The sequence below is a fragment of the Macrobrachium rosenbergii genome, chromosome 43 (assembly GCF_040412425.1).
Source record: "Macrobrachium rosenbergii isolate ZJJX-2024 chromosome 43, ASM4041242v1, whole genome shotgun sequence".
NCBI classification, from domain to species: domain Eukaryota; kingdom Metazoa; phylum Arthropoda; class Malacostraca; order Decapoda; family Palaemonidae; genus Macrobrachium; species Macrobrachium rosenbergii.
In genome coordinates, this window is record NC_089783.1 from 17,362,240 (window position 1) to 17,386,781 (window position 24,542).

The 24,542-nt window shown below is 40.1% G+C and overlaps 1 protein-coding gene and 3 long non-coding RNA genes across 5 annotated transcripts in view; 3 read left to right on the forward strand and 1 right to left on the reverse strand.

Moving 5' to 3' along the window:
- LOC136828502 (uncharacterized) overlaps positions 1–24,542 on the forward strand; it is a 171,652-nt gene that overhangs the window by 51,448 nt on the left and 95,662 nt on the right. The gene's annotated exons all lie outside the window — the stretch shown is intronic.
- Positions 5,261–9,609, reverse strand: LOC136828500 (uncharacterized). 2 transcript variants are annotated; one of them, XR_010850071.1, is made up of 3 exons: positions 9,551–9,609; positions 8,447–8,536; positions 5,261–5,518 (listed from the first exon to the last, which is right to left on the reverse strand). It is a non-coding gene; the product is annotated as an uncharacterized lncRNA (long non-coding RNA). The 2 variants fall into 2 exon arrangements; XR_010850072.1 differs by having other exon boundaries at positions 9,538–9,604.
- Positions 11,061–12,027, forward strand: LOC136828611 (uncharacterized). Its single transcript, XR_010850142.1, has 2 exons — positions 11,061–11,685; positions 11,907–12,027. It is a non-coding gene; the product is annotated as an uncharacterized lncRNA (long non-coding RNA).
- LOC136828610 (uncharacterized) lies at positions 17,008–18,591 on the forward strand. Its single transcript, XR_010850141.1, has 2 exons — positions 17,008–18,249; positions 18,471–18,591. It is a non-coding gene; the product is annotated as an uncharacterized lncRNA (long non-coding RNA).

Below are 24,542 nucleotides of genomic sequence, written 5' to 3' on the forward strand. Positions count from 1 at the left end.
TTGTCTTTTATTTCTTTAGGATGTTATAGAGTAAAAGATGGAAAGAATTCCCTCTTCTTATATGAGAAAAGATCGAGGACTAGACTTTGGGAGGAGACATATGAAGAAATAATTGAAGGTCTTGGGAAAAGATCGGACAAAATTCAGCTGATTTAATACTGCAATAATAAACATACTTACTTTTACGTAAGAACAAACATTAGGAATTGTACCATAAGCAAGATGTAAATCAAGCAGGTTGGAAAGCCGACAGATCTTACAGTATTTATTTACATTACGCTCTGATAATGTGATATTTGCTGAAAATATAACTCGCTCGTGGTTCACACTGAAAATAGAATTTTTTCCTTATATATATGTATATATATATATGTGTGTGTATGTGTATATGTATATATATATTATATAAACATATATATATATATATATATATATATATATATATATATATATATATATATATATATATATATATACATGCATATATATATATATATATATATATATATATATATATATATATATATATATATATATATATATATATATATATATATATATATATATATATATATATATATATATATATATATATATATATATATATATATATATATATATCAATCCCCAAAGCCGGCTGATCAGAGAGGCAGACACTTTGCTATCCGTGTAGACATCCCGGGATTATATATGTAATCAACGGATAGGTTTGCTTAAAAGCAAATGGATGTTACAGACTAAATACACACACAAAACAAAGCCACTACAAAACCTTCTAAAAACATAACAAACATCTCACACGTCTCGAACTCTCGCCATACCCGCGCAATAACTTCTCGCTGCTGGGAAGAAAGGGCGTTGGGTCTGGTATGATACATGAAACTTACGTACCGGGGTCTAAGCGATGTCAGGCAGGGCAGCCGATCGAGACCACAGGTCTACCCCAAAGCCAAATCAAAAGTCCTTCAAAGAAGGCATCGTGCTTACCCCATACAAAAATGGGAATAAAAGCACGTTAAAAGAAAAAGAAAGAAAGAATATATATATATATATATATATATATATATATATATATATATATATATATATATATATTCTAATACCATTTACATTTTTCCTTTTGAAGTTGATTCCACTTTACATCAATCTTTCAGTCAATCACTTTGGAGTGTGCGGCAGAGGGATACAACCTTCCGGTTTATTAGCAAATCTAAGGGTGTGGTCACACTTACGTAAAACATTTCATAAGACACATGCAGGCAACTTATCGGACAGACATCACTAATAGGTTGAACAGAGGACTTACTGGTAATTTTCAGCAGTGGCTTCATATGGTTAACTAATTTAGTATTGGCCGAAGGGTCGCTTTCCACTTGCAGTGGTTAACTTACTTACAATTTGTCTGTGATAAGTAAGAGATAATTTTCCGCAGTTTGCATATGACATGCCTTGCTGTAGTGTGGGCACACCTTTAATGCGCAATGATCTAAGAACAATATTTTCAGCTCAAGCTTTTAATAACATGTTAAACGAGTTGAAATTAAGCAGAATTTTCTGTTACCCTATTTTATTTGTCTTAAAAATTATGTACGCGTTTCAAAATCAAATTTCAACGGCATCGAACTAAGCTCTTTCAGTACATTAAAAGCCACTCTTTAATTATCAACAGGTTTCATTAAATAAACTTTTATTATTGTAATTTCCTCACGGCAGGGAATTAATAGTCCTTAATACAAACATCCAAAGTGGGGTTCGTTACTGAATATCTTAACTCTTACTTCACAGTTGCTAGATCTGCGTTTCGCTTCCAGCCTACAGCGCGCAGTTGCACGCAATTGTGAATGTGTACCAGGAGCTGCTTTGATCAAAAAAAGGTCGGAGGGGCTACCATCCGCATCCCTAAATACTTTTAAAACTGGAAGGCTGTACCACACTAAGACTTCCTGTCCAAAAGCATTATCGTGGATGGATATATATATATATATATATATATATATATATATATATATATATATATATATATATATATATATATATATATATATAATATATTTTGTGTGTATATATTAAGTCTTTTGGCGGAATATGTGCTGGCCTGGGAAAAGCATATCCGGTGCAGGTGGCATATGTGTTGACGTTGGAGGTTTCCATAGTTAGATACGGCAGGTATCTGATGAGTTCATTTGTGCTTTCTGATCATGTGTCAGATTAATGGAAGCGCTGTGATCCTTCGAACATTGAACCGGTGTCGTCACGTTTCGTGGGAGGGGTTATTAAGTGAGTAAGTGCATGCGTGCACTCTCTAATGGTATATTATGAGAGGAACATACAATGGCCATTGGCTTCGATTTGCGGCTGAGTGCGATTAGCTCTTTGTGCAGTGTTAGTGGATAAGAACAGCAACTGTGAGATCGGTTATTTGCGGCCATAGGAAGTGAGTAAGATAACTCATTAACACTTATATTTTTAGCAGACATTTTTTCGAATACCCATTCTTGTGTCGCGGGGAAACTCGTCTGTTTCTCCATTATGCATTTTTCCGTTTTGAATGATTTCTTTAAACACCATTTCAGGTTTTAATATATGATATGTTTATTTTAAGAGGTATTCTGGGTTCGTCCTGTGAGGGCGAATATTTTGGAAGTGGAATTTTTTTTTTAACATACTCCGTGACATTTATTTTGGTCTAGAATAATTATGACCTTTACATTTTGTTTGGTGACCAGGGTGTTAGTCACTAGCACTTGTTGGTCTAGAATCATTAATTCGATTGATTGTGAATCTGAATTTCGTTTAGTTATGATTCACCTATATACATAAAATAAGTTTACAAAATGCGGTGATCTTATAAGCATATAATTGCTGTCCATACTCGGCCACCTGGTTACACTAATCCTCTCTGCTGTCTAGGTCAAGTAAAGCCCCTTTCACACATTCATGTATCAAGCCCGCGCATGTTCATGCATGTGAAATGTGGCTAATGAGGGGGTTTGTCAGCACGGTCAAGTAGATACGTGCCACAGGCTGATGTCCATAAAGTTTGCGCGGTCAACACAACGACACCATAACATAAGTACGAAGTAATGCGTATTGCGCAAGATTGACGGGACGCTTATGTGAATTGCCACGGCAATAGGCCATACTCCACCAATAGTGCGTGGCACAGCAAGTAACACCCATGTACGTATACCGTATGTGTAACGTTGTGCATTATGACCTCATGACATCCTCACGATATCCCTACGTACATCGGCGGGTATACGTGAGGTACAAAAGGGCCGTGCTGCACATATGTGACTGCAGTTCCATTCACCACCTACCTGCAGCAAGAAGTATTCCCCTGCTGCTGAATCAACATGGAGAACATTGACGACATCCTTGCCCTTATAATACCAGCAAACAGACAAAAAAGAAAGGTAATGGAGGCTGTCGTGGAGTATGTGCACTGCATGGTATTGGTGGAAGTTGTAAAGGCCTACATTGCAACTGAAAATCAGAAAAAAAAAGAGGCGGCAGAGGAGAGTTTGAGCTTGGCCGTACCTGCAAAGAAGGGTGGAGCTAGGCCACTATGACAACCTGATGGAGGAGCTGGCAACCGAAAATCCAGAACTATACAGGAATTTTACCCGAACTGACAGGGACATATCCAGTGAAATAGTTTAATGTGTCACACCCTACATTCAGAAAAAACGCACATTTTGGAGGGAATCCCTTACGCCAGGATTGCATGTGGCTATCACCCTATGTTTCCTTGCCACGGGCGACTCATACAAGAGTTTGCAATATGCATTCCGAGTAACCCACAATATCAGTTACATTGTACCTGAGACCTGCAGGGCCATTGCTGCTGTCTATGGAGATGAGGAACTGCAGGTGCCACAAACACCAGAGGGTTGGAAGCAGGCTGCCCGCAGGCTTGAGGAACGGTGGAACTTCCCCCACGTAATTGGAGCAATGACGGAAAACACATCAAGCTCTGTAACCCTCCTCTTGGTGGCGCGCATTACTAAAAATACAAGTTCTTCGCCTTGATTCTACTTGCCATTGTCGATGCTTCATATAAGTTCCTCTACGTGGATGTGGGTCCCATTGGGTCAGAGTCGGATGGTGGTGTATTTGCCCAGACCCGTCTGTGCGAAATGCTGGCGAAACAGGAAGCAAACCTTTCCCAACCTGAGGCCCTACCAGATGTAACTAATGGAGTTCCTGTAGACTACTTCCTGCTTGGCGATGATGCCTTCCCTCTTCGGAACTATCTTATGAAGCCTTGCCCAAAAAGGTGCCTGTCTAAGGAGGAGCGGATATAAAACTTAAGACTAAGTAGGGCATACTGGACAGTGGAGAACGCCTTCGGGGTTCTGGCCAGCAAATTCAGAGTACTCCACACGCCAATGTGTATCAAGCCTGACCGTGCAGAGTCAGTAGTGCTGGCAGCATGTGTTCTGCACAATCTTATAATGACCAGAAATCCGCGCAGACAGGAAGGAGATCAGGAGAACCCCATCACACGACTTCATACCTGTTGCCTGGAGGAGTGACCCGCCCCTAGGAGATACTTTTCCTACCATGGGCAGCAACACTGCAACCAGGAATGCCAAGGAACAACGCAGTATCCTGGAAGACTACTTTTCATCTCCTGCCGGTTCCGTTAGTTGGCAGGATAACTATTGCTAAGTTTATATGTTGTTATATGTTTGGGATTTTATATTTATATTTATTTCCCTTCCTTATTTGTTATTTAGTATGTAGACTTCCTTTAAAAGTTTTTAATGTCCGTACTGTTTATTTTTAATTTGTATTTACGCATTTGTTTTTTGCAAATTTCTTATTTGTGTTATTCCCAGCCCAATTTGTTACGGTTAAAGGTTTTGGTTCATTGAATAATCGTTGTGTTATTATTCTTAGTATATTTTGGCACTTATTTTAGTTCAGAGTTTTGCTTCAATTATATCTTACTTTGCATATGTATTATTTATTCCCAGTTCATTTTGGTACCGATTTTTTTTTAGGTCATTGAATAACATTGTTCAATTATGTTATTTTGCATATGACATTGTGGTACTTGGGTTTTATTCATTTTATTAATTTTCCTTGAATATAAGTTAATTTTCAGCTATATAGTTGTTTGCATATGTCGTATTTGTGTTATTATTCTTACTTCATTTTGTTACTATGATGGTTTTTAGTTCATTAAAGTTTTTTCAATTATATGTTTATTGTATATACTAACTTTCATGTATACATTGAAACATACAATACAAAAAATATACATTCCTTTATACAGTACCGATACATTGACAAAATATGTTTACATAAATACTAATAATATAGCATTTACAAAAAATGTTATGTATAAATATATACAGACAGCTGGAGGTTCTCTAGGAAGCTGCTGGTTGGCAGGGAAATGTTGAGGTCCCTGGGTGTGGACGTCACTCCCGGTGCAGACTATGCATTATGCAAAAAACCTGCATGTCTATCGCCTCACTTACCAGATACGTAACTCCAACGCAAAAGCCTGTGTTGTTGTAACCATCGACAGTCACATTTATCTCCAACAATTTATAGGCATAAGCAATAACCGCTCTCGGAACAAATTACAAAATCACTATTGAAAATTTGCTGCTTGCTTAACTTACAAACTAATTATAATCTTTACATAGCAATTTGGACTCAACTAAGGTCATTAAAATATTTTCTTGGCGGTTATCTCATGTCAAAGTGTAAAAATTGTGTAAAGAAAGGTCATAGTGATACTAAACATAAAACACATGATGGCAAGAAGTGCACAGTATATAAAGAACGTGTCAAAGGTGAAAAATACGGATCATGGCTTTGACTAATAATTATGCAATTTAATAGAAAAAAAAAGACTATCCTGCAGGAGCTCCGATACTAACGAGAAAACACTGAAAGACAATTATGAAATATAAGCAGCACCTTCTTTTGAAAACGTACAAGGGCCCGCCGGAGAGGGAATTATCCCTGTGGAGACGTTATGAGTAAACTTTCCCGTTAACAATCGCATATATTATTACTTCAAACTGCCAACAGCTTTCACATGAACAATCCCAATTATTACTACCATTGTTCCTTCAAATGTTCCTTCAAACATCCAAAAAGATAACAGGATAGAGTGCGCCATCCTTTAAGATATATTTAATAGGGCACCAATCTTGCACAAAAAAATGCATCTAACTTTAGTGCTACATTAACTATGAAAGGTGCCATGCAATGCAAACACTATCTGGCAAGTTCCGTCCTTTAGTATCCATCTTTAGGGAATTTAAACTGCACAACCCCACAGGGCGAAAAATTAGTTGGGGAATTCATATAAGAAAAGGGATTCCCAAAGCAAGTTTCGACGCTGGATAAAGGTGGATGACGGTAGGGGTCAATGAAAATATGAAAAGCAATCTGATCTGTCGATTTCCTAACATGAAAGTTTGCTTGAAGAGTAAGAGGGGAGGGTAAGGGTGTTGAGCGCGTTGACGGAACGACGTTAACCATACTGCCCAAATTCGAATTACAATTTCCACTATTAACCAGCCTATTAGAATACCTGACAAGTCCACGACAGTGTCAAAAAAATTCTTTAACATCCCAAGACCTAGGCCTCTTAGAAAATCGTTAAGACCCACCTATTACCTGTATAGTTCCAATTTAATAGTGGGAATGAAATTCTAAGTTATAAAAGTATGCTAGACAGATTTCCTAACATGAAAGTTTGCTTGAAGAGTAAGAGGGGAGGGTAAGGGTGTTTAGCGCGTTGACGGAACGACGTTAACAAGACTGCCCAAATTTGAATTACAATTTCCACTATTAACCAGCCTATTAGAATACCTGACAAGTCCACGACATTAGCGTCAAAAAAATTCTTTAACATCCCAAGACCTAAGCCTCTTAGAAAATCGTTAAGACCCACCTATTACCTGTCTAGATCCTATTTACTAGTGGGAATGAAATTCTAAGTTATAAAAGTATGCCAGACAGTTACCCTACCCTATTCTCAGCTGCACTAAATACATTCAAACTTACATCTCGTGACCAAACAAAGGACTCGAGTACTGTAATACCCTCTGCTATTAATAACTTACACTGTCAAATGTCTCCCCAGGTCTGACTATCGGGTTTTTTACCCCAGTCTTACCAGCATCCTTAAGAGATAGACTTTATTACGTTTATTACCTTTATCCTTCATCTATATAAAATTAACACGTTCTTTACGCTATTCAATCCTGTCCTATATTTCAAGTTCCATATCTAACTTCCCAAAAGTCTTAGTTTCACGGAAACTATCAACCTTGCAGTTCTAATCTGAGTTAGAAGATGGTTGGTTTGAAATTCCTGTTGTGCATCAAGCTTTTTTTTGAACTTCCTGTTGTGCATGGTGACCAAGTCACCATGCACAACAAACAAAATCCACCTTTGCCTGGCAGGCACCACCGCCACCCCGGCAAAGGTGGGACATTAAAAGAATCAAAACTTTGGAGTAATTTATAGGCAAAACAAACTTTTGAAGCTGAAATAATTACTCAAGAGCTTTAAAAATTAACTTAATTTATAGGCAAAACTTAATTTATAGGCAAAACTTAATTTATAGGCAAAACTTAATTTATAGGCAAAACTTAATTTATAAAGCAAAACTTAATTTATAGGCAAAACTTAATTTATAAAAGCAAAAACTTAATTTATAGGCAAAACTTAATTTATAAATATAAACTTAATTTATAAATGAAAGCCAGAAATAATTACTCAAGAGCTTTAAAAATTGTTACTGTTCAAAAATAAAAAATTCCAAAATAGAGACTTAACTAAACTTTACAATTCTAAAAACAAAACTAGCTGAAATTACAAGACCAAACCACATAAGGCAAAAGTATAAATAAATTTAAATAAGTTTACATCCACTAACCTAAAAAAAATATGCTAGATTTACTCTACAAGCTTTCAAAAATTACCCTCCACACACAAACTTCCCACACACACAAACTTCCCACACACACAAACTTCCCACACACACAAACTTCCCACACACACAAACTTCCCACACACACAAACTTCCCACACACACAAACTTCCCACACACACAAACTTCCCACACACACAAACTTCCCACACACACAAACTTCTATATAACTAAACGAATAATCAAAAATAAAAATTAAATACTTGAAAACAAAAGTTCCGAAGCAAACAAAAACTAAAATTTCTTGAAAGTTCAAAGCTGGAAAAGTTAAATTTAACCTTAGCAATTTTAAAGATGATAAAACACAACTCTCAAAATTCTCAAAACTAAGGTTTTGAATCTGAAAAAAATAAACCAAAAGCATTAAAAAACCTAAACTTAAAATGAAAACTTACGAGTTTTGATTCTGAAAAAACTAAACTAAAGAGTGTTCGGGGGGTTGCTCAAGTCACTCGACTAAAAACAATACTTACTCACCCATTAATCCTGTTTCGTCATAAGGTATCGGCACATCCAAGACAATTCAATAACTCATTGTGGCACGCTTATTTAACGGCACACCCTGACCTGAAATAAAATATATATTAAAGCCCAAAATGTTCTAGCAAGTGGAAAGAACCAAAGGCTGACTATCAGTTACAATCAGCTGGGCCATCTGATAAGTTTTAAAATACTAAGACAAGGAGCAGAAAGCAAGGCCTTATAAATACTGATATGCGTTATTACTAGTTTATTGCCACTTAAGCCTACAGTAATTAAAAGTTTAAATCAACTTAATATACCCCATATGAGGAAGGCTAGGTTAGTCGAATTAAACTTTAAACCCCATTGCATCGTAAGACTTGCTCTATTGCAGCATAAAGTTAAAATGAAAACATCGCAGCATAAAGTTAAAATTAAAACATCGGTAGCACTGCATAAGATTGCTAGTAAAAAGCCAAAGTGCATAGAATTATCACTCAAAGCAGTCTGGTTCAGCTCAGTAATAAATAGGCTTCGAAACCGTCTTAAATACCGTGTTGAATGGCAATCTACAACAATACTTAAACTAAACATTTTGAACAGATTGTAGGAATTTACAAAAAAAAATCGAAAAATCCAATATTTGAAGATACAAAACCCGCAAAAGGAAAACTTTCTAACGACAACTGTATGTCATAGTTTAAGTACCACAACTAAATATTTGAGAAATAAAACGCAAAACTGGCAACAGTATCCACTCGCCAAACCAACAAGCCTTGAAGCAAGCCTTAAAGCCCAAAATCTTGCAAAGTCTATTCACAATATGACATATCTGAGAAACTGCTCAAGCTTCTTTAGACCTCAAATGAATGTTGTAAACAGACATGCAAGTGAAGCATACAGGCTATTTGCACCTAGAACAAGTAAGTCCAGACTAGATAGCATTTGTACACTGCGCACCAAGACTATACAACAAAATACCGCCCGAAGTGAAGATCAAACAAGAAGAAAGCAAATTTTAAAAAGTAAAGGCTCTCCTATTCTACGGGAGCTACGATACTGACGAGAAAACAAAACAAGCATAAAACATATAAGCACCACCTTACTTTGAAAACGTACAAACCAAACAAAGTGAAACCAACGATCGTTCAGTAGAGCACGGAAGAGATCCCGACCGCAAATGAACGAGAAAGTCGAGTTAGGTATCAACGAAACCTGTCTTACCAAGCCGGGGACTCTACAACACTGAAACAAGCTGTTCCTGAGGATAACAGCCAACGACTGCTGCAATTGCCTGCTTGTGGGACGTCGCTTTATTGCCCTTTCGCCATCGAAGAAGTTTAAGGCGATGACCAGAAAATCGACAGAAATTAGTATTATTATTATTATTATTATTATTTTATTATTATATTGAGAGTTGCCGGGCACTCTTCCTTTTTAGCGAACTCCCTAATTATGTACCAGTAGTTAGCCCACCTGAAAAAAATTATTATTATTATTATTATTATTATTATTATTATTATTATTATTATTATTATTATTATTATTATTATTATTATGGAGATTTGCCTTTTACTTTTCCTGTCTAGCAAACTACCTGAATTATGTATCGGTGTTTGGTCTTTATCTGGAATTATTATTATTATTATTATTATTATTATTATTATTATTATTATTATTATTATTATTATTATTATTATTATTATTATAGTTGTTGCCGTTGTTTTCAGCAGTGCTTGGGTATAAGAGTTTATGAATATTACTTTATACTAGCTTACTTAGTTTAGTATAATGTATTGTGTTCATCTTATCGTTCATCGTATATGGCCCGGAGCTGAAACAAAGGATATTATCATTATTATTAGTTAATGTAACTTGGCGTCACAATGACATGGTCATAGATAAAAATAGTATAGAATGCTTTTGTTAAGGTGATTCAACTGTGAGCCTATTAACTCGCACCAGTGAATGCAAGGTAATTTTTATAATTTTATTATTACTAATTAAAGGTGCGTAGGTTCGTGATCTACTACGGTAAAAGGTCACCTTCAGCGATTTGCCATATGGATTCAAGGTTGCAGTGATAAATATAACCCAAAATTCTGGGAAAATTGAGAAGGTAGGAGGACAAAGTGGCATTATATAAATAATTTATATCTGTCGTAAGTGATATAATTAGCGGCTAATTCGAACAGTGGTCAATGAATTTACTGAAACCCGATCATATTGTTCGATCGTCGCCTGATATTCGAATTCTGTTCCGATATTATTAGGTGGAGCTATGAAAACTATTATCATGAGGATTACATTATATAATATATATGTATATATATATATATATATATATATATATATATATATATATATATATATATATAATTGTTGTGTGTGTGTGGTAGGTGGAGTTCTGAAAAATGTGACCATGTGGATTTTATATATATATATATATATATATATATATATATATATATATATATATATATATATATATATATATATATATATATATATATATATATTATATATATATATATATATATATATATATATATATATATATATATATATATATATATATATATATATATATATATATATATATATATATATATATATATATATATATATATATATATATATATATATTATTATGATTAGCAAGAATTCGCTAGCAAATTACCTCCCCCCCCCTCCTTTGTTGTTGTTGGTTGTTCATTTACTGCCAGCCGGCCGATCGATAGACCATCTGTCTATCGACTTAAAAACAAGGGTTTAAAAGATTAAAGGCGCTCCCATTTTTGATAAAGATCTTTCCTTCGAGGCAAAAGTAATCTGGCTTGGGCGTTTCTCCTACAGGCCAAAACCTCCCCTGCGGGCAGCAGGTGCAATGAGTCAAAGCATCTGTGTTGGGCGCACCCCTGTCCCATAGGAGGGGATAAAGGCAAAAGCCCAAGGTCTCACACACACACGCGGGCTGGAAGATATGGAGTGAACTTGTGAAGACGTCCTCAACACCTGGCCCCATCGATGCCCTTGCCTCCTAACCACGTGGCCCTTCCCAAAGTATACTTCTCCTCGTGCCCTTCAACCGTATTCCTCGAGCCCACACGCCATTGCTTGGAGTTTCGAGGAGTCCCCATCGCCTTGCCCCTTTACGGAAGCCCTTGCATCTCACCACGTGGAAGAAACTCGTCCTCGGAAATCGCAAGTCATCCACGGACCGCCTTCTACGCGCCCTCGGAAAATCTGCTAAGGTAAAGTGCCCTGGAAGAGCCCCATTTCAGTCACGCTTTTGTCTCGTAATATTTTCTTAAAGAGAAAGCCAGAAATCTCCCTTGTCTAATGTCCGTGCACCTCTTGCATCGGCAGTATTAATTCTTTATTACTCCTTTGGCACCCTCAGTGCAGCCTCGAATTCATTATTCTTTTGTCTATTTTCATTACTGGCGTATAATGTGCATATCTCTCATTTCAGAGGGATGCTATTTCGTGGAAGCTTCTCGGACTGTGGCTGGAATTCCCCAGTTTCATTCAACCTACTGAGTTCCTCTTTCCCGTACTAATGTCATTTATGTAAATACACTACTTTAAATGTGCCCACGTGTTTTACGTAATATTTCCCTCAGTAACAAGAGCCCTATGCTCATATGAAATTCTCCTTTGTTTTCCTTTTTTTTTTTACATTTTCCCGTACCCACGAAGTCAGAATCACAAGGCTAAATTAACTTAAACTGTTGCTACCTGTCTCACAGAGCATATTTCAAACTAAAACCACGGAAAAACGTAAAAATGGCGACCTGGCCATAGATCTCGTTTTGCAGTTGCAGTTCCCCTAGTGTTGCTTTATTGCATTTGCAACTTGCCAGATCAGCTATTAGCAAAGCTAAGCTGGGTACGAGACAATTACGAACCTTTTGTGTAAAACCAGCACACAGATCCAGAAAATTCCACGTAAGTAATGTGTTAATCTTAGCAAAACCTTTTTACAATCGTGACTGTTCCTAGGAATTAGAAATAGGGACGCATGTAATCACTGAGAGAAAAGAACCGCCGTATGAGATTCGTTAATGCATGCCTTTCAGGATAGGTAGTTAGGAAATAACCAGTGCTAACCATCCTTTGCTTCGAGGAATAGTGCGAAATTCCTCTGTGTTAAAATCTTTGCCATATCTTTTGCTTCGAGGAATAGTGCGAAAATTCCTGTGTTAAAATCTTTGCCATATCCTTGCTTCGAGGAATAGTGCGAAAGAAATTCCTCTGTGATAACTTTTACCTCGCATTTCGAATTAGCGAACTGTTATTTAGGCGCGAATAAAATCCCACGTGGGACACGACGAAGTCAGCTTGCATTGCTGAAAATTCTCTCAGTGTAGTTAGGATTCGAGTTAGGTGTTAGGAAAGCGAAATTTAAACTCCGCTTATAGGGAAAATTACTAGGCCATTGTATTGTTATCCTCTCAGACGACTGGGAAATTCTCCGGAATCCCAGACGGTATATAAATATACGGGTTCATTCACCCAGAATCTAAAAATACCTCCGGTGTTGGCCAAACGACCTGCACCCCCCCCACCCCCGCCCATGCCCGCGTGTGTAGCATTTTTTTTCCCCCATTCATTTCCCAGCATACATTTTTCTTTGGGTTTCCCGTTAGTAATTTCTAAGTCCTAAGGGACGAATCGTAATTCAAGTCCTAAGTGACTCCTAAAATTCTACGTCGTGCGTGACGAGAATTCCTCCAAATTCCACAAATTCCAAGTCCTAAGTGACTCCTAAAATTCTACGTCGCACGTGGCGAGAATTTCTCCAAATTCAGCCCTCAGAGACTCCTAAAATTCTACGTCGCACGTGGCGAAATTCCTCCAAACTCCAGTCCTCAGAGACTCCTAAAATTCTACGTCGCACGTGGCGAGAATTTCTCCAAATTCCAGTCCTCAGAGACTCATACAAAAATTCTACGTCCTGACGTGGCGAGAATTTCTCATTTCTCATTCCTGCGGGAACCCAAAATTAAGTCCTTTGAGACATTATATAGTGTAGTTCACACACATCTAAGCCCTTACGGGACTGATCATTCTAGTTCGTTAGAACAACTCCTTAACTTCACGCTACAGCCGGCCAAGTCCGAAATTTGACAAAATCCAACTACGTCTTCCGAGACACATATTAAAATTCGTTCGCCAAGAACAACCACGTCTTTCAAGACATATCAAATTTTAACAAAAAGTCTCCTCAGACTTACTAATCACCTGTCTTATTCAGACAGATCCATTCTCCTGCAGTCTGAACCATTGAGTGTTTCAGATTCCTGCAATTGAGTCTTTTCAGACAACCTGAGTCTTTTCAGACATATCATATAACCATTATTTCAAAATGGCTAATACCAGAGCCCAACAAAACGAGGATTTCAAATTCTACATGTCCGCTGGGAAGGACATGGGACTATCGGGGCAAGATCTGAGAGCATGGGTTCAAGAACGAGTGGACGATGCCAAGGCGGAGAGAGCAAGAGAACGTGAAGAGAGGGAGAGAGAACGTGAAGAGAGGGAGAGGGAAAGAATCGCTCAAGAACAACGGGAGGAAAAAGAACGTGCAGAGAAGGATAAAGAACGTGCAGAGAGAGAGAGGGAACGAATTGCCCAAGAACAACGAGAGGAGAGAGAACGAATCGCTCAAGAGCAGGAGAAGGATAAAGAACGTGCAGAGAGAGAGAGGGAACGAATTGCCCAAGAACAACGAGAGGAGAGAGAACGAATCGCTCAAGAGCAGGAGAAGGATAAAGAACGTGCAGAGAGGGAGAGAGAACGTGAGGAGAGAGAGAGAGAACGAGCCCATGAGCTCCAGGTGCTAGAACGACAGCACGCCACCCCCGCCCCTGCCGCGGGGATGAGTGCCCTCAGCCAAGCTCACTCGTTCATGCCAAAATGGACCGAGTCCGAGCCTGAGTATGGCTTGAAAGGGCCGAACGAGTCCTGGAGTGCTGCGATCTCTCCCCGCGGAACTCTCCCTTGTTCTCACTAAATTCCTGGGCGGAAAGGCCCTCGTTGCCTACCACGCCCTTCCCGCAGACGATCGGGAAACTGGGAAGCCGTCGCCAAGCAGTTACGGCGTGCGAGATTACCCCGAACGGTGGAGGAGACGTTGGAGAGAGCAGCCCAGAGAAGCAGGCCAGACTTGGTCCGATTGGGCGTACCATTCGGAGCGGGCGTTGACAAAATGGCTCGATTCCGAAGGAGCCACTAACACCGCCGAGGTACTCGAGCGGTTTAAATTCGAGCATTTCCTGCGCTACGCCCCTCCTGCCCTCGCCACTCATATAGTGGAAAAAGCCCCAGCAACACTCACCGAGTGTTGCCGAATAGCAGATATGTGGAAACCCACCACCCTCAAGAAGGATCCATGGGGCGGAAGATAAATCCCCGTCCCTCCTCGGAGGTTCAAATTCCCACAAAAATGGGAACTCGGGCAAGCCCTAACTTGCCATTATTGCAAGAAAACGGGCATTCCTCTGAACAGTGCCGGAACAAGAAACCGGCTCCTCTCTCCCGAAAACCGACAAATAACTCGCCTGCGCCCTCCACAGGGGCAGCGCGAAAGACTTTAGCCAGACCTTTTGCACGGCGTGCAAGGTTTATGGCCATTCTCCCGCATGGGCAAAATGCCCACGCAATAATAAATCAAATACTCCCACCGTCGCCTTGGCCGTCACAGATCCCACATCATTAGGCCCTCCCGCCGAAGGGCCTGTATACGTGGCCCCTCCACGAGGTAGCGAGCCCGCGGCGCCGAGTCACTGCATTCGAGGACTCGGGCGCACAAATCTCCCTCATCCGAAGGGACAGAGTTCCCTACGGAGCTATCGCAATAGACGAAAACTCGTCACGATCGAGGAATAAATCAATTTAAAATGATACTCCCTACGGTCCAATTGAGAGTCTCACGACCTCACCAATCCAAAATGTGCAATCTTGCAGTAGCAAGCCATCTCCCGGAGGCTATGACGTCATCCTGGGACAGGACTTTCAGTCCCCACCGAAATCACGACCATCTAGGGGTCCCCATTCCCGAATCATTCCGCGGGCGCGAGTAATCCTCCCCCGCTTCTCCCTCAGCCAAGACTGGCGCCCCCTGGGTACCAGGAGGACGTGCAGTCCCCACCAGTGCCACCTGAGTACGATGTACAGTGGCCCCCTCGATCGGTTCCCGATCCCATTCCAGTGCCCGGCCCTGCCTCAGTGCCAGTGCCAGGGCCCCAATCAAATCTCCCTTCAGGAGATGCCAAATTCCTGCCGGTGCCACTTGCATGCCCCGAGCAGGGCCAAGCTTCGTCCGTCCTGACCGACGAGCCCAAGAAACCTCTGATAGCGCCTGACTCTGCCCTAGTGCCAACGCCAGAGCGCTACGCCGATCTCCATTCACGGGATCCAACTCAGGACCCCCTCTCGTCCCCCGGCCTGGCACCGCTACCAGCGTCGGTCAGAGAGACGGTTCCTCCCGACCACCGCGGAAGCTCACCTGCAGGTGCGGCCTCGCAACCCGTGCCTGAGCTGGTCAACGTTACCTGCGAGCCGCTCACGCCACCCCGACCGCCTCCTCTCTGCCTCAGCCCGTCGCCGACGCAATTGCAAGTCAGGATTCTGCCATATCTCACTTGGCCGATGAACTACAAGAGCCGCGACGGATCATGGTAGAACCCGCACGGAACACTCCTGCGTCAGCTGTCGCATCAGCAGGCCCAGGTGGTACTCCGTGCCGCCCTCCGGTCGCGGGCCCTCCGCTTCCCGGCCGAGGACGACTGTCCCATTAAGAAAGACTCGAGGCGAAATTACCACGGGCGTGGGACATTCCAGGTAATTTACAAAGAGCTCTAGAGCTCCCATGGCACCTGTGCCACCATTTCATCTTTCGAAGGTCTTGGCACCCCTAATCCAGAAGGGGATGTCAGGCCCTCCTCTATCTTCCCCGTTCCTCAGGAACTTCTATCTCTTATCACCTTCTATTTAATCTTCCCTTAAATTATCCCCAAAGAGGCAATTAAATACGGGATACCATTCCCCACACAATGTATAAATCATTAAGAATAACAGAGTGAGAAGTGGCACGCCCTTGCGCCCATACCTTGGCACCGGGCGTGCGTGTCAGCCCTCCTGAAGGAGTCGCGCCCTTCGGTGCACTTTCCTCGCCCTGGGACTGAAGTGATAGTCCGGGCCGTAATTTATAGGCGTAGGACGAGAAATTCCCGCCTAACACAATAAAACCCTCCCTCTTTTTCCCTTAGTTCTTCTGCCAATATCATTTACTTTCTTTTAGTCATTTATTTATCTTTAATTTTAATGAATCGCGAGTCATAAACTCTTGCCCTTGTGATTTAAATGCCCCTTTTGTAAGCTCTGAGGGACGTGTCCCGCCTTTCATATGCGGTCAAGTTTTCATTCGTAACGTCTTGCTAATTTTCCTTTTGTTATTATTATCCCTTTTCCCCCTTCCATTCCTTCCAAGACTGCTGTTTGTCCTACCCCACATCTTTTGTCTGCTCGCCCGTCATAACATTGAGTAGGCAGTGGACGCATAAAAAATTAGCGTAGTTTAAGGTTAGCGAATTAAAACCTCGCGAATACTCTCGCCCGCACACGACTGTCAAATTCCCGGTGTGTGGGTCATCCCTCAGCTCGCGTTGAACGATAGCTGAGCCAAGTAAGTTAAAACGAAGATAAATTATCAATGCGAATATGTATAGTCATTACAGTATCGTGTAAAAGGGGATGTCATTTACAAAAATAAACGCTGTTTTTCATTTACACAGCCTCTTCAAGGCAGATTGTACTAACCGCATGCATTTTATCTAAAATTAAGTAACCGTGTATTTTAATTCTTGAACAATAACCATTTCTTTTCATTTGTTGGCCATAGCCTCATATACGTGGTCCTATAATCTTAATTAATTCACAATTGTTCGAGTCACTTTATAAAGTTACAGTGGGTAACCAAATCTAAAGTAATTATTCTTTTGCAAGTGTTTAAATCACTTTGCGTCCTGTTAACGAAAATTGTCCCAATGTGTTATTAAATGTAATGTCTCAGCTTCATAAAACCCTTAGGAGTAAAGTTCATTGCAAGGCAGAATGTAGAGTAACGTAAAGCATTTGCCGCTCATTCTTGAATATCGATGTACACACCCGAAGGAGGTATGTACATCATCTTGTATGGGGAGGTATTATGATTAGCAAGAATTCGCTAGCAAATTACCTCCCCCTCCTTTGTTGTTGTTGGTTGTTCATTTACTGCCAGCCGGCCGATCGATAGACCATCTGTCTATCGACTTAAAAACAAGGTTTAAAAGATTAAAGGCGCTCCCATTTTTGATAAAGATCTTTCCTTCGAGGCAAAAGTAATCTGGCTTGGGCGTTTCTCCTACAGGCCAAAACCTCCCCTGCGGGCAGCAGGTGCAATGAGTCAAAGCATCTGTGTTGGGCGCACCCCCCCTGTCCCATAGGAGGGGATAAAAGGCAAAAGCCCAAGGTCTCAGCACGCACACGCGGGCTGGAAGATATGGAGTGAACTTGTGAAGACGTCCTCAACACCTGGCCCCATCGATGCCCTTGCCTCCTAACCACGTGGCCCTTCCCAAAGTATACTTCTCCTCGTGCCCTTCAACCGTATTCCTCGAGCCCACACGCCATTGCTTGGAGTTTCGAGGAGTCCCCATCGCCTTGCCCCTTTACGGAAGCCCTTGCATCTCACCACGTGGAAGAAACTCGTCCTCGGAAATCGCAAGTCATCCACGGACCGCCTTCTACACGCCCTCGGAAAATCTGCTAAGGTAAAGTGCCCTGGAAGAGCCCCATTTCAGTCACGCTTTTGTCTCGTAATATTTTCTTAAAGAGAAAGCCAGAAATCTCCCTTGTCTAATGTCCGTGCACCTCTTGCATCGGCAGTATTAATTCTTTATTACTCCTTTGGCACCCTCAGTGCAGCCTCGAATTCATTATTCTTTTGTCTATTTTCATTACTGGCGTATAATGTGCATATCTCTCATTTCAGAGGGATGCTATTTCGTGGAAGCTTCTCGGACTGTGGCTGGAATTCCCCAGTTTCATTCAACCTACTGAGTTCCTCTTTCCCGTACTAATGTCATTTATGTAAATACACTACTTTAAATGTGCCCACGTGTTTTACGTAATATTTCCCTCAGTAACCAGAGCCCTATGCTCATATGAAATTCTCCTTTGTTTTCCTTTTTTTTTTTACGTTTTCCCGTACCCACGAAGTCAGAATCACAAGGCTAAATTAACTTAAACTGTTGCTACCTGTCTCACAGAGCATATTTCAAACTAAAACCACGGAAAAACGTAAAAATACGTATATCACGAGGGTGACCTTTGAAAGTCTTCGAACAGCGTGATATGATGATCTGGCAGGGCACTTTTGCTGTAGAGGCAATGGTGCCGGTGGCGAGTAATGTCTGACGTATGCATTTGGGATCTGACGAATATGTTTTAGCGCATAGAAACAATGTGCTCGTTATCGTTTATTGCCTAATTCACTATACCTCACGAATAGCTTACAACCAGAAGAATTTGAACTGATAAGTGATTCGTTACCACTGGTATTCGAAATGTTACTTTATTTAGCAACAATGTTGTATTTTTGACCATAGGTGATGTACAGTGTCTTTTGACCATTGACCCATCAAGAAAGGTGTAAATTGATATCAACTCTGCTGTATAAGCATAATTCTCTTTTATTTTGATGGACATTAATAAGAGCATTTTCTACGATTCTTCGATATGAAAGCAGAAGGGTAGTCAGGTTCGATGTTCCTATAGACATGTTCTTAATGCCTCTACGTACGGGAGTTTTATTTTGCTGGTATGTCCCTTATTTTGTTACGCCCACTGGTTTGAAGCGATATCTTACTGGCTTAGTGAGGCAGCTGGTTGAGTTGTTTACAGATGAAATCGACTCCTTTGTCTATGTAACCGTCAGAATAGGTTTCTGGTCTCCGAGAAAAAAATTACACATACCCCAGTCTTCATTGAAATTGCAATGTCATGAGAGTTAGGAAATGAATGCAGGAAATAGAGAACGCTGGTCTTCTATAGACGTTGAAACTGTCCTTGAATGATTCCCTACTGATATATCTAAGAAGGCTAGTTCCTGTCCTTTTCTCATTCAGTTTTGAAGGTAATGCTAGAGGTGAATTCATTTTGCTGCAGATACGAGTAGATATCAAAATCTTCTCAACTATTATTCCAGAACGTGAAAATGTCATCGTGTCGCACCAAAACCACTTTGGGACCAAGTCATTAAAGTACATGCAGACATTGGCTTAAAAGAGGCATAGCAGGCTGCCTATCCCACACTCAGGTCTTTGTAAACCTTCAGTTAAAAGAGGGCATGTTATTGGTTACACGAGCTTGATTAATTCAACTTTTTTTTTCACTGCCCAGAGGAAATAGGTCTTCGTAAGGAGTTGATTTTTTCCCCTTATGAAATTCAGGATGTCGTTTACAGGAACCTTTGTGAATAATGATTCCTCGTCCTGTCTTATGAGCGTTATGTTGTTCAATGTAATGTTTAATTTATAGAATTTCTGAATTTCTGCGTGTTTTATAAGCTACCTAGGAAGTGTGTCAGCAAACCTGCAAAGTTTTTGACAGGTAAAAATGAACGAGACCTAATTTCACATAGCTGGGAGTCAGAGAATGCCTTCTTATGGTTATGGCGAGTCCGTAGAAATGTGGTAAAGAGTTGTTGACGAATTCATGTAAAAAAGTCACAGGCAAAAAAGTCATGCTTAGGGCGCCGATGCTGACCGAGTAGGACTTCCGCTAGCTACTGAACAAGATAATCACGACGATATAAACTATATTGACCGGAGATCGTTGAGGATATGGAATCGATAGTCACAAAATTTATACTTGTTAGGCAACTATCCATAGCAAATCAACCTTTGAATTACCTATAACTACTAAATGTTCATTGTAAGAGTGACTTTTCGCTTCTGCTTAATTAATCGCGACTATTTTAATACTTCATTGTATATATGAAGAAGTATGGAAACATGCGAAAGCTCATGTTATTATTATATTTGCATATGCATATACAGCTATGGATTTCGTAATCACCATAAATTCTTTAATATTTTACTATTGCTTATCACTATAGCCTTCTGAATGAACATACTCGACAAAAGCCGAGGAAGAAATACCAATGAGGTTTATGCCCTGGGGAAGTGAAAGCCAACAGCCGGTGGATCTATGCCCAAGGAGATGAATACCAATGTGGATTATGACCACACCCAGATTGGTTTTCCTTATCCAGAATTTTGAAAAAAGGCTGAACGTAGAAGCGAGAAAATATAGAAAAGTCAGACAAAACACAACAAGAAACCAGCATTACAAGAACTGATAGACAACAGAATAAAATGCAAAAGCAACACATGTCGGGATCTAACAATAACAAAGGCTGTGTATATAACAGCCAAGCCGACGCTGAACGTCCGGACGGAAGGAGCTAGGGCAAGGCCTCCCCATCAACTGCCTGAGGGGAAGAACACAAGGTCAAGGTCACTCCCATAGCAATCCTCAACCAAATACTTCAGAAGAAATAAAAAAAAATTTATTAGGCCCACAAGAACAAGAAACATTAGGTAAAAGTAATGTAGTTTCACAATGGAATTGCATTATGTAGATATAATATACATAATTAACCACCCCCTAAGTAACTAGGCATTGTAAAGATAAATAACCCCAAATCCCTCCGCAGTCACATTCCCATCATACGCATACACACACAAATATACTGTATATAACACATTTCCCTACCTTTGTAATCTGCAATATGTTTATATACCAAAGGTCCTTCTGTAAATTCACTTCTACGAACTTTTTTATGTCCTTCTGTATTCACACAAAATTTTTAATATTTTACCCTTCACTTGGTTATGCTGAACTGAATTACACAGAAATTGCATGACTTCCTGTTCGCCACCTTTTGTTTACTGCCGCATCTATGATAAACAGCAACGTGTCTTTTCTAACTGGGCTGTGGTAGTAACATCAGTTGTTGCTGAAGCAATGATAGTTACCCCACGCTCAAACTACCGTTGTAACAGTTCGGGCATAAACAATGAACCAACAATAGCTTCGGCTTGGGAAACAGCAAATTGCTGTAATTCAAAACTCACTCGCAATATGCAAAAGGTGGTGATACGAATTTGCGGGTTTTTATTTCAGTTCAGTATAAGATGAGGAAGTGGTGATAACTGCTCAAGTAGGAAAAAAACAGAGCCTGTGCTTGATTACAGAGCCTGTACATGAATTTTTATTCGAAGAGAAACGAATTATAGTTGTGATGGTTAATAGTAATTTTCATTTTTATTTTATCCAGTTTCATTACACTTTCTCGCCTTTTTCATTACACACACACACACACACACACACACACACACACACACACACACACGTCATCCCACGTGGGATAAGTGAAATAAAAAAAAAATGTATCGTTGAGTCCCAATTCCACAGTTGGGTTTGTTTAAAAAAGAAACTCCCTGATACGTTTTTCAAATTTTACTTATTCCACGTGGGACGATGACGAACCTAGCCATCAGGGCTGCCAACGCCGGCTATAAACTAAACACCCGTAATTAATAGGCCTGATGGTCGCTGCTGTTAATTGCCTTGTCATTTTCGTAAAATATTGATTTATTTCGACTGAAATATTTACCATCACTATAAGTGAGGAATGTTCTATCTACTTACGTAAAACTTATTACATTTGATTAACCAGAAAATATATTTTTTGACATTTGAAGACAGAGGAAGAGATTAAGAAATGCTAAAAATTTATTTTTGGCCCTTTTTCATCACCTTAAACGGTGGTAGGTGTTATCTTATTTCTGAGTACTTTTAATATACGCTAGAATAAACTTTCAGCTATCCAATGGTACCACTTTAGTGATAATAAAAATTACACGGGTAAAATTAGAAAGCATTTTGTGGAAACTTCCAATGCCTCTAACTCTTCAACTGTTCACCCAGGAGTAAATGACCAAGACCTGAGCGTAAACAATTGGGTCTACCCGTCTGGGCCGGAGATGGTTAATGGGTATATTTGTCGTTATGGGCTTCCTGAGGTGCTGATTACAGATAATGGGAGAGAATTTGTGAACAAGACGTTAGAGTATCTTGCGGATGTAATGGGCATTCGGAAGGTCACTATTATTCCCTATAGATCAGAATCTAATGGGCTGTGTGAACGGGCAAATAAGAAGGTTATTGAAGCTCTCAGAATGACTGTAGGGGGGAATGATGTAAATTGGGATCGATATATTCCACGTGTGCAGTATAGCATTAACACCATGATTAGTGATATCATTGGAATGTCCCCCAGTGAAGCGCTGTTTGGTTAGCCCGCGCGGGGCGCGTTCGATTTGTTACCTATTCCATCGGAGGATGAGACTGTTAGGGCGCTTGTGTCGACGGCAAAAGAGAGATATGCGAGTCTTGCTAGGAATCTTGAAATGAAATCGCGGGGTATGGTGGATAGAAGTAATGAAGAGCTGGATAGAGCTAAAGTTGTTGTGGGAGATAAGGTTTTTGTGAAAATAAACGTCAGGGATCAGTTGAACTATAAACTGGGTCCTAAATTTGAAGGTCCTTTTCGTGTTGTAGGAGTAAAGAAGGGGAATAGATTACTTGTTCTAGATGAGAATACGGGTGTGTCTCGGTTGACACATATATGTAAAATTAAAAAGACAGGTTAATGGGAATCTTATGGGTTAGTTCCTTTCTTGTACTGTGGTTCTGATAATTTTTTTTTCTTTCCTCTCTCTTTTTGTTTTTCTTTTAATGGGATTTAAATGGGCGTGACTTGTAGTTTTTTTTAACTGGGGAGGACATTGGTCCGTAGAGTTATACAAATTGTCCAAGTTCAGTTTTTTGCTCTTGTGTGCTGCAATACTTAGTTGAAATTAAGTGCAAAATACCGCAGGGTTTTATAGATATATGGGTTTCCTTTTTTTTTCTTTCCTGTTTCGAGATCTGGTAACTTTTAAATTCTTTCTTTTGTATTTTACGCTGAAGTCTTGTATTCCCATGACTTTGGGAGTCGTGGCATGGGCTAATTTCGTAATGAGGTTAGGCCCGGGTGTTACGATTCAAGAATATGATGTTTCTGGCGCAATATCTTTGAGTATAGGGTTGCAGAATAAAGTTCTGTTGCTTAGGAACTTTTTTTTTGAGTGAGTTGAATATCGGACGGAATCTGTCTGATCTGTTACGGGATTGGCTAACTGAACTTAATGCTACAGCAGTTACGGTTTAGGATAGGATTAGGAAGACTAACATGGCTTTCGAATTTAGGTGTTTCGATTTTTCAGTTCTCCTCTAGAAGGAGCGATTGCTAGTATGTCAGTTGCTAATTTGTTGAGAATTGAGCAGTATTGACAGTGTCTGCTAACCAGGTTAAAACTTTGACTACTTTACGAGATAGTTATGAGTAATTGCGGTAAGGTTTTGGAACTTTAAGGACTACTTTAAATGGATCACAAGTTGGTAGGATGTGGGGAGGTTTTAGATGTTACAGTAGCTTTGTCCCCCGGTCAAACTACCTTGTTGAATATTCAGAACGGAGCGGAATCCGTGTCATTGGAAATTCATACTCAGGTTAAGGCTGTGGTTGCTGCTTCTATGGGAGAACTTTGGGAGATATTTTACGTCTCGGGTGTTTAGAATCGTCTTTAATGAATTCAGTATATATGTATGGTTCTCAGGTAATTTTTACTGGGAAGAATTTGTATGGGTAGTATCTTAACATTGTGTATCTGATAGGGGGTTGATTGTGGAAATTCCAGTTAGTAACTTGGAATTGTTTTATAGTTTTATCAAACGACCTTTCCTTAGTGGTTTTACTTGGGTTGACTGTCGACTTGACCGACTTACGTTATACACCACTTCCTTGCAGCTGCGCCTTATGGAATGACTTGAACTTCTATGAGCCTCAGCTGATACAAGTTAGATATGGGGGGTGTCTATGTTACACCTGCAGGTTTCTACGCCTGAGCCTTCATGAGAGGATCCAGGGGTTTTTGGAGAGATGTCGCGCAGG